We start from the raw sequence: 14,513 nt of genomic DNA, 5'->3' as shown, positions 1-14,513 counted from the left end.
GGCTCTCAAAAGAAACTTAAATCATTGTATTGTTGATATTTGGCTCTGTTGACTAATGAGTTTGCCAACCACTGTCCTAGTCATTTAGGGGGTACAAATCCCAACTTACAGCCATTCTATAGGTCAACTTTCAGCAGTTTCATGGGTCCAGTTTTCCTCTTGGAAGTTACTTAAGTTTGCTCTTTGAGACCGTTTCTTTCTTCTCTGAAAACTGAACCTTTGTCATGATCCATGGTCCTTGACTTAGTAATAATGACAATGCTCCTATTGATCCTTGCTCTTTTTAATATATAATATAATATAATATATATATATATATATATATATATATATATATATATATATCTTTCACTTCTTGATTTGTTCTCTAAAATCTCAAACTTTATGCTAAGGAAGTCCCTCTCTAACCCCATTGCCATATGTTCAGTGCCCTCTCCTTTTTCAGTGCTCCTGTTTAAGATAGTGCATATAGAAAAAAATCTGGAAGGGTGAGTTCTCTCATACTTTATATTTTGAATGTTTTCAAAATATATTATTCAGAAGCTCCATCCACATTAATTTTCTATTCCTGAATAACAAATTACCACAAACTTAGTGGCTTAAAGCAAAGTTTGTATTAGTTCACAGTTCTGTGTGTTCAGAAGCCCATGGATGGCATGGCTGGGTTCTTTGCTCAGTTTCTGATGGCGAAATCAGCCTGAGAAATCAATCAGCCAGTGCTATGGACTGAATGTTTACACTGAGTGGCCAGATTATTATGACTTCTGAAGTCATAATAATCTGGCCACTCAGTGTATATACTATATAATAAAAGGCTAATATGCAAATTGTCCCCTCGATCAGGAGTTCTACCAGCTGACAGGCCAGACAGCCGCCCATGTCCCCTCCCCCAGGCCAGGCTGGCCGGACCCCACCATGCATGAATTCATGCACCGGGCCTCTAATCCTATTTATTAAAGTGGGAATATGCTAACTCACCCTCACACCATTGCCAAGATGGTGGCACCCATAACCAATAAGAAGGAAATATGCTAATTGACTGCCCCACCCTCAAAGATGATGCTGCCCACAGCCACAAGGTGATGGTGCCCAGTCCCCTCAGCTCCGTCAGGGAGGCAGGCGTGCAGCAAGGCCTGGCCACTCTGCCCGCCTGCCTCTGTAATCCCCCAGTCCCCTTATGCCCCCAGCCACCCAGGGCTGGCCCGAGGAGCAGACAAGCCTTGGATGGCAGCTACCCAGCCATCCAGGGCCACCTGAGACTCAGGTAACCAGGGCCAGTCAAGGCTTTTGCTGCTGGCAGTGGCAGCAGCAGAGGTGTGATGGGGTGTGCCTTCCCCTGATTGCCGGACAACCTTCCACCCCTGAGGGCTCCCGGACTGTGAGAGGGGGCAGGCAGGTTGAGGGTCCCCCTCTAGTGCATGAATTTTTGTTCACCAGGCCTCTAGTGTGTGCGTGTGTGTGTGTGTGTGCGCGCGCGCGCGTGTGTGTGTATCTCCTATCTAATAAAGAGGGAATATGCTAATTGACCATCACTCTGTCACAAAGATGGCTGCACCCACAGCTGAGGCCAAGTTCCCCTAAGGAGCCTTAACGAGCAATCAGCAGGGACCTGAGGCTACGGCCTCCCCTGACTCCATGGGGCTTGACAGGAGACCTCAGGCTGTGCCCCCCACCCTGCAGGGTTTGACAGGGGACCTCAATGTGTGCTTCCCATCCTGGTGCTGGCCTAGGTGACCTCAGGCTGCTCCCCACACCCCAGTGCCAGGCCAGGGGACCTCAGGCTGTGCCCCCCATCCAATGGGGCTTGATGGGGGAACTCAGGCCTGGTGCTGGGCTAGGGGACCTCAGGCCGTGCCCCCCCCACCAGGTGGGGCTTGATAGGGAACTCAGGCCTCACTCCCCACCCCAGCACTGGGCCAGGGAACCTGAGGCTGCACCCCCCAGCCTGGCTGGGTTTGACAGCCGACCTCAGGCCGTGGCCCCCACCCAGCAGGGCTTGATGGGGGACCTCAATGTACACCCCCAGTGCTGGGTTGGGGGAACTCAGGCCGCGTCCCCGCCCAGTGGGGCTTGACAGGGGACCTGAGGCTGCACCCCTGTCCCGGTGCTGGGCCAGGGAACCTGACACTGTGCCCCCCCCCTCCCCGCCTGGCGGGGCTTGACAGGGGACCTCAGACCATGGACCCCACCTGGTGGAGCTTGATGGAGGATCTCAAAGCACGCCCCCTGCCCCGGTCTGGGCTGGGGGACCTAAGGCCACGCCCCCCATACTGGCACCGGGGCAGGGGGGCACAGTCCCCTGCCCAGCAGGGCTTGACAAGGGTGGGACTGGCTGGGTCTGGGTCTAGCCCAATGTGGGGGAGTCGGCAGGGTCTGGGTCTCACGTGAGGTGCATGTGGGTGAGCAGGGACTCTGACAGGATCTGCGTCAAACATGGTTGAGGTTTCTGGGTATAATCAATCCATGTAGTCAAACTCCTGATGCACAATCTCTCCCCCTCCAAATTGGGCCCTGTAACACGAAAGAACCAAGCTATTGCCCTAGCTGGTTTGGCTCAGTGGATAGAGCCTCAGCCAGTGGACCGAAGGGTCCCAGGTTTGATTCCTGCCAAAGGCGCAGACCTCTGTTCAGTTGCAGGCTCCTCCCCAGCCCTGGTGAGGGCTAATGCACGAGGCAACCAATCATTGAGTTTCTCTCACATTAATATTTCTCTCTGTCTTCCCTCTCCCAGTCTCTCTAAAGATCAATGGGAAAATGTCCTTGGCTAAGGATAAAGAAATAAATAAAACAAAAAAGTTAAAATAAATTTATATTAGAAAGGAGCTATTGTCCCCCAACACATAATGGTGGGTTGTGCATTGGGTAACAGCTATCAACCTGGTTTAATACAAGATGAAGTGAAAGGCAGAAAAGAGTTAGAGTCCCAAAGCAGTTTGGAAATTCATCTGATTTCCACTAACAGTCAGTCCAAGGAAATTAAGACATTGTTCCTCAGGCGAGTGAGGCTTTCTCTAGCAGGCACCTCAAAATGCTTCTACATGCTGAAACTGGTTTGGCTCAGTGGATAGAGCACATGTGTCAAACACAAGGCCCGCGGGCCAAATCCGTCCCGCCAGGCCTTGCAATGTGGCCCGCACCGCGCTGTCATCACTGCACTCCGCTGCGTTTCCATCACAATGACAGTTTATGACTGTTCAGTAAACCATTCGGCCCACGATTTAGGCTGGATTTTAGATTTTGGCCCCTTCTCTGATTGAGTTCGACACCCCTAGGATAGAGCATCGGTCTGTGGACTGAAGGGTTCCAGGTTTGATTCCGGTCAAGGGCATGTACATTGGTTGCATGCACAGCCCCAGTAGGGGGTGTGCAGGAGGCAGCTGGTCTATGTTTCCCTCTCATCGATGTTTCTAGCTCTCTACCCCTTTCCCTTCCTCTCTGTAAAAAAATCAATAAAATATATTTTTAAAAATCTTCTACACTTCAACCACTACACAGTTCTAAAACAATGACCACAATTTTAGGTATTTACAATGGCAGCACCCCATAACCAGGACCCAAAGAGACCAGCTAGACTCCAGGAAGAGCCATTAGCTGTGTGTGCTGTGTTAGTCACACATGGCCGGAGGGAAAGCATTGCAGGATCCCTGGGAATCCAGCCTGCCCTGCAGCCATGAGTAAGGACACGGGGCTTGGGGCAGGATGGGTGCCGTGTCCATCCTTTCTTCTGTCTTCACACCCGCAGGAGGGCTTCTTTGCTTACAGGTGCTCTGTGCTCTGAGGACTTAGAAATATTACACTCAACTCGGTCAGGACCTGAAGGGCTTTCTCCACCTGGCCTGCTAGGGAAGGTGGTCCCAGCAGCAGCCTGTCGCCCTCTGGTGGACATCGCGTATAATGTCACATCATTGGGTGATTTTACCTGAATACTTGAGAAATCCAAGGGGGTGGGTGATGGTTTCTTCCTCAGTCTCTGGGAAAGAACACTAGTAGTTGGGGTGCTTCTCTCTACAATAAATGTTCCAGGAACTTAATAATATATTGAAAGACTTAGTATTCCCAGAAAAGAACCTCTATCATTACATTTCCAGTCTTTTTTAAAAAATTATTTTATTCCAGAGAGAAAGGAAGAGAAAGAAACATCAATAATGAGAATCTTTGATTGGCTGCCTCCTTCATGCCCCATACTGGGGATGGAGACTGCAACCTGGGCATATGCCCTGCCTGGGAATCAACTCTGGGGTCTCTTAGTCCATGGGACAATGATCAATCCACTGAGCAACCACAGCCTGGCACATTTCCAGCCTTTAGCTGTTTCTGCTCAACTGTGATATATGAATATGAAATGGACATTTCTGTCTGCTTTTTATCCTTATCCTGTGAACTGAGCCTCTGGCTGTCATAGTGCCTCTCCTCCCACCGGCATGCCCTGTCCTGAGGCGGGCTCAGGGACATATACCTGGTCTCAGTCCTTCCTTGTGGCACTCACAGCATGCTGGAGGAGACACAGAGTAAAACAAGGAACTACCACAATGCAGGGTAGGTGCTCGGGTCAATGGTGGAATTCAAGATGTCCTGATAATAAATATGAAGATGGAACGAGATATTGCCTTTCAAAGGAAGAGAGTTGCTATGAGACATAACAAATAAGCAGAAGTTGGCCAGGTGGAAAGTAGAACAAGAATATTTCAGAGCCCTTGCTGGTTTGGCTCAGTGGATAGAGCATCAGCCTGTGGACTGAAGGGTCCTGGGTTCCATTCCAGTCAGGGGCACATGCCTGGGGGGCGTGCAGGACGCAGCTGATTGGTGATTCTCTCTCATCATTGATGTTTCAATCTCTCTCTCCCTCTCCCTCTCTGAAATCAATAAAAAAATATATTTTAAAAAATCAATAAAAATATATATTTCCCAGGGAAGTTGGATACTATATATGAGGTTTTGATGTTAGAGAGAGTCGATGCATATGAAGAGCTGCCTCCTATTCTGGCATCAATATCAGATCACATATTGTATTTCTTTGTTGTTCTCTGTATATATTTTGAAAGTAAGAACCCTCTCCAATTCCCTATGAACCCTGAGTGCTGAGTATAATATCTGGCAAACCAATATTCAATAAATATCTCTGTATGTATAAACCACGGACACCCACTCTCTGCCAGGCACAGAGGTATAACTACTATGGCTTTTTATAAAAAGCACACTTTTACAAAAAGTATAGAAATTAAAAGATAGTTATTTCTTGTCAGTGGTAAGAAATTCAAGAATCCTATTTACCATTTGAATAAAAAAGAGTGGGGAAACAACTTACCTTTTTTGGGGAAAATTCTTGAGCAGCAGCTGTGCCTGTTACTGTGGCCATGCATTCACCTGTTTAAAAATGATTTATTGCCGAAATCGATTTGGCTCAGTAGATAGAGTGTTGGTCTGCAGACTGAAGGGTCCCAGGTTCGATTCCGGTCAAGGACATGTACCTTGGTTGCGGGCATATCCCTGGTGGGGGTGTGTTCAAGAGGCAGCTGATCAATGACTCTCTCATCGATGTTTCTGGCTCTCTTACTCTCTTCCTTCCTCTCTGTAAAAAAAATCAATAAAATATATTTAAAAAATAAAAATGATTTATTAAAAGTCATGAAATCTACCTCATTTATATGCCAGAATATCCATTTGTGTTTCTACATGTATATACTTGGATGTGCATACAATATGCCTTGAAACTGGTACACAAACACATGCAAAGTAAACATCAGATCTATATTCTCACACGTGGACTCACAGAAATGCCATGGCCCTCCCCATTTACCACCCTACCCTCCTCCTCCATTTGTCCCCCCCCCCCCCCCCCGCCCCGCCACTCCTGCTTCAAGGACCTATGACCCATTTCTCAGCCATCCATGCAGATGTCCCTGGAAGTGCACTAATCAGTGCTTGGAGACCAGGTCATTTCGTGTGTGTTCCTTGCCAAGCTCAGCTTATTAGTCACCAAAGTTGTGGTTGGACTGGCCCTAGAGGTTTTTGTGATTGCAAGATGTCCTCAGCAAAAAGCCATCAGGAAACTGAGAGGATCCCGGCTTATTACTAAAAAAGACCTGGGAATGACACAGCACACCTGGGGCCACATAGAGGTGAGTGAGAGAGAGAGAGAGAGAGAGGAAGTAAGTAGACTTTAGTTTCTATTTTCACTGCGATTGAAGGTGAGGGTCACAGGTTTCGCTAACCCACTGTTCACCTGTGAATTGAAAACATTAAGCATCAATTTAAAGAGCAAGCAGAGAATAAAACTTAGCCTAAATGATCAGTTATTGACATCAACCACCATTTCTAAATCAGAGAAGCTTTTGATGGTGGGGTGCCTGGCTCTTTACCAAGTCCTCTGGCTGGGCCTGTGCTATTGGAAACAGCCATCTTCGAAATGGATGCCTCTGGGACAGGAAATCCAGGGCAATGAAAACCTAAGTCAGGCCCTTGCATCACCAGGCAGGAAAAATGTCAGTGCTTCCACTACAGTCTCCTGGTGAGGTTGAAGGAACTGATATATGTTAGACAGTTACACGGATACTTGGCTGACATTCTGGATTCTGTCAATGTAATCTGGAATGCCAGGCCTGCCTTTCAGGGAAAGGAGCTTTAGGGACAGAGACAAGGCCATGTAACCTCAGCCAGGAGGGTGAGTGGTCAGCATCTGCAAAGGCTCCTCTCAGAGGAAGTGACCATGAAGTAGACACCAGGCTCTCCATTTACAGGGGAGGAGACTGAGGGTCAGAGAGGTTGTGTGAGCTGATCAAGGTCACACAGCAAGGCAGAGATGGGCCAGTTGTCAGCCCCAGGTTTGCCAGGCCCCAGGGCAGATGCTCTGTGCATTACTCACAGCTCACTGCTGTGTCTCAACATCACCTGTTTCCATTCCCACCCACCAGTTACTCTTTCTGGGGCACTGCTTCCTGAATTAGTGTTTAAAGAAACTCTACTCCATATTTTATAAAAACAAGCTACACGGTTTGGAAGGTCCAGGGGGAAATGAAAATAAATGTAAAGGATAGCATTTCCCTCAGTTTCACTCCCAATGACCCAGCCTGTTTACCGGTTATGTTATTTTAATCCTTCAGACGTAACACAGCACTAACACCATGTTTAGTTTAACTTGTACCATGGGTTTCAATCCTGACCGCAATCCGGGAGGCGTGGACTCTGTGCCTAATGGACCAGTGAGGAGACCAGGACCCGGGGTCACTAACGGGCCTGGGAGCACACTGTGGGCCCAGAGGAAAACTGGAAATCTGACTCCGAAGCCAAGCCCTGCCAGCCCAAGAGCTCAAGTCACAAGGGTGCTCTGAGCCTCCACCTCCACATCTGTAAACTGGACTCCATAGAGGCCCTCCGCACAGCGTGGGGGGACTTCCTGTAGAAAGGATGGGCTTCCTTGTTCTGGTCTCTGGATGAGTGTGGGACTATCCAAGGATCAGTATGTGCTGACTTTTAAAATATTTGTTCCCAGAAGTATTTTCTTTAGCTCCCACATTTTTAATAGATGGCCCAGAGGTTATTGATCTCTTTCCTGAGTTTATTCTTGTCTCCACCTTAGTCTGTTAGTGCAGGTGATGAATCCCTTGGTATCCTTTTTAAAAATATATATGTTTTATTTCTTTCCCACAGAGAGGAAGGGAGAGGGATAGAAAATCAGAAACATGGATGAGAGAGAAACATGGATCAGCTGCCTCCTGTACCCCTCCCCGCCACTGGGTATGTGCCCACAACCAAGGCACATGCCCCTGATCAGAATCGAACCTGGGACCCTACAGTTTGCCCTATCCACTGAGCAAACCAGCTAGGGCCTATGGTATTCTTTTGAGAGCTACCAAGAGGCTGAGTATAGACACTCTATCATCAGACCCTGGGGAAGCGCCTGAGCAGAGGCAGCACAATTGGAAGGAGCAAGGATCCTGAGTGATGGAGATTATGTGAGATGGTGGCTGCTCAGTGTTTCAGTCTGACCAAACACCCACATAAACCAGACCAAACATGTGTGTATATAATTGACAACAAAGTCACATGACACGGTGTCCCCCAAATGCCAACATTTAAGTGATTAGGGACAAACCACAGACGCCTTTATCTAAATGAAAAACCTTTATTAAAAGAATAAAGCCAACTTCTTAATTTTATTCTTCAAAGATCCACTGCATAAAAGGCAAACTAGGAAAGGGGAATCTCAACTCAGGGGCAAAGGCAGCCCCTTTGGAGGGTGAAGAGGGCCTGGAATAAGGGCCAAGAGCAGGCTAAGTGCTAGGTGGGGGATCCTGGGTAGAGGGGGCTTTCAAACTCATGAACTTGGTTGCTGGCTCAGAGAACTCTAGGGAACCTCACAGGAAACCACCAGCAGCAGCCCCTCCCCCACAGTGGTGGCTGGGGCTTTCTCCTGGGTCTAATGAGGATGCCCATATAGGGTCACAGATTAGGAGTGGCAGGGGCGGGGAGGGGTGCTCTCTATGTCATCCAGCTCTCCTAGAGAGGCATTGCTCTCAGGATCCAACTCTAGCAAGGCATTTCTGAGGACATCCGGGCTAGGACTGGAGCTGGAGGCCACCTCAGGAAAATTAGGGGAAGAAGAAGAGGAGCTTTGGCTAGAAAAATCAGTTGCAGAAGTGGAGGGGCCCTGGCCAAGAGACTCAATGGAGGAGGGGGAAGTGGAGGGGGAAGTGGAGGGGGAGGGGGAGGGGGTGGAGGGAGAGGAGGAGGAAGAGGTGGTGGAAGAGGAGGAAATTATATCAAGAAACAAGACCTGGCAAGGAGGGCGCCTACGAGGAGGTGAGGGCGAGGAGGCGCGCATACGCAGTGCGCGCCAAGGTGGCCTGGATGGAGGGCTTGGGGAGCTTGAGCTGCTCAGAAAGGCAAGGCTCCCTAAGGCATGCCCAGGGGAAGGAGGCCTCTCCCTGGCAGGCCCGGGGAGCGAGGGGCAGCTGCTGGTGGTGGACTTTTTCTGGGTGGGGCGGCCCCTGGGCACAAAGGGTGGAGTGCCGCTGCTGCTCGGGCATGCTTGGCTTCTTGGGCTGGCCTGGCCAGCTTGGGCTTCCCTCGGCCTGAATGAGGGGCTTTGGAGGGCACCGCCTGGTGGGCTGGTGTGGCTGCTTGGCGGAGGAGCAGAGCCTCGGAGAGCACTGCGTGGCCCCGAAGCACTTCGGCGGCGGCGACGAGAACCTGGCGGGGATTCAAAGCCGCTGTGGTGGCCTCGTCTGCGTTGGCGGCGGCGACGGCAGCAGCGGCGGCGGCGAGGAGCAGGACCCCGTGAGGTACCCGGGCTATGACTAGCTGTACCCCACCTGGATGCTTGGCCAAGGACAGCCAAAGGTGGCCCCGCAGCTGCAGGGCCGCTGGGTGCGGGGCCTGGCACAGATGCAGCCGCAGGGCCTGACTTGGGTGCCTGGCTGCAGCGGCGGCTGCATACAGGCCCTGATGCTGATGCAGATGCAGGGCCTCGGCGGCGGCCAGGTGCAGAGCCTGATGCTGATGCAGATGCAGGGCCTCGGCGGCGGCGGCGGGGTGCAGGCCCAGATGCAGATACAGCAGCAGAGGCACGGCGGCGGCTGCGGTGGCGGGGTGTAGGCCCAGATGCGGATACAGCGGCAGGGGCACGGCGGCGGCTGCGGGGTGCAGGCCCAGAGCGGCGGGGTGCAGGCCCAGATGCAGATACAGCGGCAGAGGAAGATGCTGAGCGGCTGCGGCGCTGGCGGCGTGCAGGCGCTGAGGCTGAGGCAGAGGAAGATGCCCGCCTGCGGCGGCGGGCGGAGCCTCGTGCAGAGGTGCGGCCGCGGGCAGCGGGGCCGGGCTGCGGTGCATGGCCGCGGGTGGCAGCGGCGCCTCGCAGGGCGGAGCGGCTCCGCAGGGCAGGGCCGGGGGCCGCTGGCAGGGCCTGGCTTCGCAGGAAGGGCCCTGGCTGAGCAGCGCCGCTCCCCGGAGGAGCCCGAGGTGCCCGCCGGCGGCGGGGTGGATCCCTGGGAGCGGCCAGCAGCAAAGGCTCAGCCCTCAGGGCCCCTGCAGAGAGACAGCGCCCTGGAGCCACTGCACCGGGAGCCCCCGGGCTGCCCCCTCTGCCCAGGCCCTGAGCGGCCCCCCTCTGCCCAGGCCCTGAGCGCCCTGGTGGAACAGGACGCCCTCAGGCCCTGCCCGGGGGGGGGGGCGTGCTGCCCGCGGGTTCCGGCTGGGGACCTGGGCGCACCAGGGCCGCACCCCCCGGTTCTGGGTGCGGACTGGACCTGGCGCTCAGGACGCCGCTTTCTGTCCGGCCTCAGGCCTCGAGGGCGGCCCGGGCCCCGGCCGTGGAAATGGCGCCGCGACCATCATGGCGCCCGGAGGCACCTGCGGTGTCACAGCGCTGGGCGCCCCTCCCCCCCTGGGGACAGTCCCCCCAGACTGAGGCCCCCCTGGGGACAGTCCCCCCAAACTGAAGCCCCCCCTGGGGACAGTCCCCCAGACTGAGGCCCCCCATAGGGACAGTCCCCCGAGGCGCCGGGACTCCCTCAGGCTGCAGTGAGCGGTCCCTGTCGGTCGGCCCTGAGGGCACCTCACCTTCCTGCTCCTGCTCCTTCTCCCAGCACGGCGGGGTGGCCATGGCATCCGGTTCCAGACCGAGTCCTCCTCAGACCGAGTCCTTCTCTGTCAGAGATTCCCTCTCCGTCAGAGAGCGCGGCCTCCCTCAGGCAGAGAGCGAGTCCCTTCTCTCGAAGGCGCAGACACCCCCTGCCGAGAGCTGGCGCTGAGGTGGGCGTGTCCTGTGGAGTCCGCGCTTCTGATTGGCCACGTGCCGCCACGTGACCACGGGCAGCTCAGAGAACTCCAGCTCCTCCGCCACCCACTGCTTTGAGCGCCAAACTCAAAGGTTCGCCACCTGCCGGTGGCCCTGCCAGTGCGCATGCGCGCGCCTAGTCAGCCGCCCCTCCCCCACCCACTGTCCCTCCCGCCTCCAGAGACAGTTTGGACCGCGAATCCCCTGCTTCCCGGGCCCCAGTGGGTGTGCTGCCAGGGAGGGAGGGGCGAGAGGCTGTCCCCCTACCCCATTGGGGTCCCCCAAGTCAGCTACCTCCTCAGCACTGCCCTGGGGGCTCGGCCTCCAGCGGGGCGGAAGCCACACCGCACCTGCCCCGGGACAGGTCCCCGACCAGCGGCCCTCCCGCCATCTGGGCTGCACACCGGTCCCCGCTGACCCCCAGGGACTGCCCAGCACTCCTCGTCACCTGGGGACCCCACGCCGGGCCTGCCTGCACCACAGTCTGCGGGGGGGGGGGGGGTAAAGGGGGGAGAAGGGGTCCCGCATGTGTTGGCTGCAGATGTCCCTCCCGCACTGCTGCCAGGCTCCCGGGTGGGCTTTCCAGGAAGAAAAGCCTCGGATCCCCGATTGCCCGCCATTTTGGGGGATCCCGTCCTGACGTGGGCATCAGCATGTGTGCGGGCTGCACAGTCATCCCTGGTGAGCGCACGCCCACTTGTTCCGTGTGCTCTCTCATTGCTGTTCATGTAAATACACTGCCATGCACAGGCTTGACGTTCAATCTGTGGGTGCCAATTTTAATCCTCAGCCCCAGAGGGCCGCCTGCTCAGTACCCTAAACAGAAAAGCCAGTGCAAGAGAGCTGGCACCTCATTCTCACCACCCATGAGCAATAACTGGCAGGCTATTTACATGTTGGTGAAAAGCCATTCGCACCTGCCTCATAGCCTATTTTATTATATGAAGTTGAAGGACTTCATACATTTGTTGTCCGGTAACCTGCTTCTGAAGTCCAGAAAACACCCTTGCCATGTCAGTGAATCAATGTCAACGAGGCCCTTTTGAAGAACAAAGAAGTTACACTTGTCAACCTTCCAGGATTCACATCGCTCCCACTTTCCACTCCTATAACACATCGCTGTGAGGCACATCCTTCTGAATAAAATGGTTCATATAGTCCATCGAGTCCCAGAAAAGGAAAATCTTGACACAGGCCATGCAGTCTTGAAGTGTCAGCAGGACGTTCTCCTAAAAGTCACTGTTCTAGGGAGTTTGGCTGAATGCACTGGCATGCTTACTGGACCGAATGAGCAACGGGAGTGAAACGCAATGCAAGATACACTGGAATGGTATTGGGAGCGCTAAACAATAAGGGCTGGGAATGGATTTGGACTAAATGTAGAAAAAGAGCATAAGGAGACTGCCTGCAGTGGACACCGGAATGAAAGAGCGCTTGGAATATGGCCTTGAACCAGATGTGGAATGGAAAATGGACTGGGATGAAAATGAAATGGAAAAATGCGATTAAAAGGCGAGTACAAATAAATACCTAATTTCAGGTGGAAGAAAAAGATATGTGGTGTTATATGAGAAAAGGGGTGGAATGTGCAGTGTAGTAAACATATTAAAGAAAATAGAAGAAAATTGCAATTAAGTAGGAAGGCATCAAAGAAAGGAACAGGTCAAAACCGGTTTGGCTCAGTGGAGAGAGCATTGGCCTGTGGACTGAAAGGTCCTGGGTTCGATTCTGGTCAAGGGTATGTGCCTTGGTTGCAGGCATATCCCCAGTAGGGGGTGTGCAAGAGGCAGCTGATAGGTGCCTCTCTCATTGATGTTTCTAACTCTCCCTCTCTCTTCCTCTCTGTAAAAAATTAATTAATTAATTAATTAATTAATTAAAAAATCAATAAAAATATATTAAAAAAAGAAAAGGAGCAGAATATGCGATGTCATGAAATCAATGGAATATGAAATTTGCACTATAGATACAAGCACTCTAAAAGAGTAGAAATGAATGGAATGAAATGTCAAATCAAACTTATGAAGATGGAATAGACAAAAATAAAGATGATATGGACTGGAAAACAGAAAACAAAATTTGGGGTGAAACTGGATGCAATCGAATGAAGAATGAATGAATGGAATCAGCTTTTTGAGCTTTTACCAGAGCTTGTACAGCCACGTCATCGGCTTTTTCTCTCTGCCACACTTTCAGAAGCGAGCTCTTAATTTTAGATTTTTATCTTTTTTGGTCACCTGGCTACTTTGAGAAGTTTCCAAATCATCCAATTCTGGTTCCTTTTGTTTCCCTCAAGTTCTTTTCCCCTTCTCTCATTTTACTATCAGCAGCAAGAAGAAATTAGGCCACACCTTAAAGACTTTGCTTGGGAATCTCCTCACACATATATCTATGCTCATCTTTCTTTACTTCAGTGTTCCACCCATCTGCAAAGTGCAATTCTTTTTTATCTTTTTATAAGAAGTTAAGGAGTACATTTTTTAAATACATTTTATTGATATTTTACAGAGAGGAAGGGAGAGAGATAGAGAGCTAGAAACGTCGATGAGAGAGAAACATCGACCAGCTGCCTCTTGCACACCCCCCACCGGGGATGTGTCTGCAACCAAGGTACATGCCCCTGACCGGAATCGAACCTGGGACCTTTCAGTCCGCAGACCGACACTCTACCACTGAGCCAAACCGGTTTTGGCTGCAAAGTGCAATTCTTTGAAGCATTCTGCCACATTAGAAATCCCATGCCTTTCCTAGACTTTGAAATAATATGTTCCTTGCTTCGAAGGCAGCCAATTTGCTGCTACTCTCACACTGATGCTTTTCTCTCTCTCCTACTCCCTTCTGCTGTCTCTAAAAATGAATAACAATCTTAAAAATAATAACTTTAATAAAAAGACCTACATAAATCAGACATATGTTTATGCAGTAGAAGACAATATTACATAAGTGAATCGAACAGAGAATGCTTGTGGAAATGATCTTTGGATTGAATGCAATCGCAATCAAATTCCCAGCAGTTTAATTTTTTTTTTTGAAACTGGACATTGGCAAACTGCCTCTAAATTATAAGTGGATAATGAAGACCCAACAAAAGACGAGTCCATGTAAAACAGGACTTTAACTGCTAATCGAGTGTTCCCTTCTGAGGCCTCAGACAAGGACATCATAGAGCAAAATCAAGGCATCCTTACACTGCCATCTGAATTCCAGCTCTCCAGAGTGCCTGGGCATGGCTCAAAGGTCATGTCCCATGACGCTAAGTGGTGGATGGCCAGAACCCATTTCATTTATTCATTCTTCATTCAAGTATTTCCACTATTTCACCAGTATTCTGTTTTCTACTTTCCAGTCCATTTCATCTTTTTTTTTTAATCTATTCCACCTTCATAAGCTTGTATTCTATATTTCATTCCATTTATTTCTATCCAATTAAAGTACTTTTATCTATAGTGCAAATTTCATAGTCCATTGATTTCATGACATTGCATATTCTGTTCTGTTCTTTGATGCCTTCCTACTTAATTGCGATTTTCTCCTATTTTCTTTAATATGTTTACTTCACTGCACATTCCACCCCTTTTCTCATATAGCAGCACAGATCTTTTTCTTCCACCTGAAATTAGGTATTTATTTGTACTTCCCCTTTCAATCCCGTCTTTCCATTCCATTTCCATCCCACTCCATTTTCCATTCCATATTCGGTTCAAGGCCATATTCTATGCCCTTTCATTCCGGTGTCCAC

The sequence above is a fragment of the Pipistrellus kuhlii genome, unplaced genomic scaffold (assembly GCF_014108245.1).
Source record: "Pipistrellus kuhlii isolate mPipKuh1 unplaced genomic scaffold, mPipKuh1.p scaffold_m20_p_32, whole genome shotgun sequence".
Taxonomy (NCBI): Eukaryota; Metazoa; Chordata; class Mammalia; order Chiroptera; family Vespertilionidae; genus Pipistrellus; species Pipistrellus kuhlii.
Note: the sequence above shows the minus strand (reverse complement) of the source record.